The following is a 3,826-nucleotide window of genomic DNA, read 5'->3' as shown; positions in this document are numbered from 1 at the left end:
AGGTGCACTTTAGCCTAGGGGCAGGGAAGATCTTCCAAATTTGCATTCCCATTACACACCCCAAAACAGTGATCCCACTGTATACCCCCTCCCCCAATCTGCCCTCTACTATATCCTTCCCCATCCCCCTCTGACTTTTTGGTGGGGCAAGATGTATCTCCATACTGCAGTGCCTGTATATCTTAAATCCCAGTTGCAGATAAAAAAAAATAAAATAATGATAATAATAATATTTGTTTTTCATTTCAAAAAGCTTTTATTTGTGGCTTTCCTAAAGGCAAAATATCAGAAAACAATCCACTGCAGAGATAACATTTTATAGTAAAGAAATAGTATCTTTTTCCCTTCCTTTCCTTAAGTATACATGCTTTCATCTTATTATGAACATTTGGAGCAGTTTTCCATGTCTAGGTATGTGACTTGTTTAAAAGGCACCCATAATTATGGCCCTCCACCATTCTCTACATCACTAGCAGGCCTTGTGCAGCTTCTCTGTAGTCTCAACCACATACCTGTATCATAATTAGAAAGCTCTTCTACCCAATCCATCAAAATATTTTAAGATTGTATTCTGCTTCCCTTTATCTGCTGGAAAGAGAAGAATCTCCAAGTTTTTCCTGTGGTTTAGAAGACTCAACATTTTAGAAAAAACCCACTATCTGAAACACCTAAATATTTCAAGTTGCTGGTCATAAACTTAGGGAGGTGAAGCTGAAAATCAGACGTGTTAAATTGTCTCCTCCCTCAAACAGATAATTAGAAAAAGAGATGATTTGTTTATTAGGTCAGTTAAAGAAGTCCTATTCCTGAAATGCTCCTAAGTAGTCCCTTTCCTAAATGCCAACCATACTAGGTGGCTGATGATGGAGACTGCAACAGATCTCACAAGGATTTAAAGTCCAAAACAGTGCCATCCCAGAGACAGCCAGCACAGCGACAAGGGAGTTCAATGACCCAAGTGAAATGCTGGTAAAGGCACAAGAAGAGGAATCATGGGTGACTTTAGTGCCATTTTCATTTAACAAGCCATTAATAGAGCAGCCCAAAGACTCCTGACTTTTATCACCCCAAGATGTTTAAATCAATTACTGCAGGAAGACATGATTGGCAGGCTGGTATCCCTTCTGGCAGAGATCTTCAAGGGAGCCCCAGCCAGACCCCAGCATGGACTTGCTGGAGTAACCTATGGCTGAGGGGTGTACCGTAGGTATTTCTTGCCTGAAGGGAGCTCTTTGGTGAAGACGCCATTAGGAAACAGTTTTCTGGCCTCCTCTTCAGAGATAGTTGGAACAACCATGACACTATCCCCACATTTCCAGTCAACAGGAGTAGCAACCTTCTTGTATGCTGTCAACTGAAGGGAATCAATCACTCTGAGGATCTCATCAAAGTTCCTGCCAGTAGTTGCTGGGTAGAGGATAGACAGCTTCAACTTCTTATCTGGGTCAAAAATAAGCTGTCAGAGGCATGCCCTGCCCATCCCGTTCATCTGGGTCTAACATGCCCAACTTGACCGCAAGATCCCGTTTGTGATCATCAATGATGGGGAAAGGAAGCTTCTCTGTGGCCTCCTCTCCATTGTATGTATTGATATCCTTACTCCAGGAAAGATGGTCTTGGACAGAGTCAATAGAAAGGACAATCATGTTAACATTCCTCTTTGCAAATTCTGGGGCCAGCTTTGCAGCACGGCCCAGTTCTGTTGTGCACACTGGAGTAAAATCCGGAGGATGGGAGAAGAGAATGCCCCATGAGTCTCCGAGGAAGTCATGGAAACGGATGCGGCCGATCGTGGTGTCCGCCTCGAAGTTGGGGGCCTTGTCCCCGAGCAGCAGACCTCCAGGCATGGCGGCAGCAAAGGAGGACAACCGGGCGGCGGAGGAGGAGGAGCCGCAGACAACGTGGGCGCTCGTTCGAATAATAATATTTTTTAAATTTGATTTTACAACTTTGAATTCCAGATTCTTTGCCTTCCTCCCTCATCACCCATGCTTACTGGGAAGATAAGCAATTCAATACGGGTTGTGTATTTCCATCATGGATATATTGTGAAATATGGACTATATTTCCCTCCATCCTATCCTGCCCCCCACTTGCGCGATTCTCTACTTTGACCCTGTTCCTTTTCAAAAGTGTGTGCTTCTAACTACCCTCCTCTCAACCTATCCTCCCCTCCATCATCCCCCTCTCACCCTATTCCTCCCTACTCTCCTGTAGGAAAAGATACCCAATTTAGTGTGTATTTCATTCCCTCCCTAAGCCAAATTCAATGAGAGTAAGGTTAACCCTTTCCCTTTTTTCTTCCTGTTCTTCCCCTACATTGTAACAGTTATCCCTTGCATCTTCTATATGAGATAATTTACCCCATTCTGTCTCTTCACACCTCCTCTCAATGTATTCCTATCTCACCTCTCTTTTTCACCTTTTAAATGTCATCCCTTCCTATTCAATTGATCCTGTGCCCTCTGTATAAGCATACCTGTACACATGTATACACACATCTGTATTCATACACACATATACCCTCCTATAGAGACATATATATGTATGTATGTACTTATTTATATATATATATTTTTTCCCTTCAGCTATTTTCATACTGATAAATGTTTCATAAGTTATAATTATCATTTTTCCATGTAGAAATGCAAATAGTTCACATTTGATATGTCCCTTATGGTTTCTTTTCCCTGTTTACTTTGTCATGCTTTTCTTGCTTCTTGTATTTGAATATCAAATTTTCTATTCAACTCTGGTTTTTTCACCAAGAATGCTTGAAAGTCCTGTTTCATTGAATGACCATATTTTCCCCTAAAACATTATACTCAGTTTTTTGGGGTAGGTGACTCTTGGTTTTAATCCTAGCTCCTTTGATCTCCAGAATATCATATTCCAACCCTTTGATCACTTAATATAGAAGCTGCTAAATCCTGTTTTATCCTGATTGTGTTTCCACAGTATTCAAATTGTTTCTTCCTGGCTGCTTGTAATACTTTCTCCTTGACCTGAGGACACTACAACCAGACTATAGTATTCCTAGGAGTTTTCTTTTTGGCATCTTTTTCAAGAGGTGATCAGTGAATTCTTTCAACCTCTAATTTGCCCTCTGGTTCTAAAACATGAGGGCAATTTTCCTTGAGAATTTCTTGAAGGATGACTTCTAGGTTATTTTTTTTGATTACGGTTTTCAGGTAGCTCAATAATTTTTAAATTCTCTCTCCTGGATCTATTTTCCAGGTCACTGGTTTTTCCAATGAGATATTTCACATTGCCTTCTATTCTTTCATTTGTTTGGTTCTGTTTAATAGTATCTTGATTTCTCATAAAATCATTAGCTTCCAATTGCTCCAATCTAATTCTGAAGGAGTTAGTTTCTTCAGTGAGCTATTGAAATTCTTTTTCCATCTGGCAAATTTGGCTTTTTAAGGCATTCTTCTCCTCATTGGCTTTTTGGACCTCTTGTGCCATTTGAATTAATCTATTTTTAAGGGGTTGTTTTCTTCAGTCAGGTTGTTGACTCTCTTTTCGTGATTTTCTTGCATCATTCTCAGTTCTCTTCTCAATTTTTTCTCCACTTCTCTTACTTGATTTTCAAAATCCTTCTTGAGCTCCTCCATGGTTTATAGCCCATTCATATTTATCTTGGAAGCTTTTGGTGCAGGAGTTCTGACTTCGTTGTCTTCCTCCTCTTCCATGCTTTAATTCTTTTTGTCCCCAAAATAGGAGTTTACAGTTGGGTTTTGTTTGGTTTGCTTCCATTGTCTGCTCATGTTGCCACTCAATTACTTGCCTTTTGAGCTCTTTGCCACAGTAGAACTCTGCTTCC

The 3,826-nt window shown here is 40.5% G+C and overlaps 1 pseudogene; it reads right to left on the bottom strand.

Annotated features, from left to right (window-relative positions):
- Nucleotides 1-232: 232 nt before the first annotated feature.
- Nucleotides 233-1,862, bottom strand: LOC138174097 (peroxiredoxin-6 pseudogene; annotated as a pseudogene).
- Between the last annotated feature and the right edge of the window lie 1,964 nt (nucleotides 1,863-3,826).

The sequence above is a fragment of the Petaurus breviceps genome, unplaced genomic scaffold (genome assembly GCF_028583685.1).
Source record: "Petaurus breviceps papuanus isolate PSGF00001 unplaced genomic scaffold, PetGlider_PUasm1.0 685, whole genome shotgun sequence".
Lineage (NCBI taxonomy): Eukaryota > Metazoa > Chordata > Mammalia > Diprotodontia > Petauridae > Petaurus > Petaurus breviceps.
The sequence above is the reverse complement of the archived record's forward strand: the minus strand, read 5'-3'. Positions and strand labels throughout refer to the sequence as shown.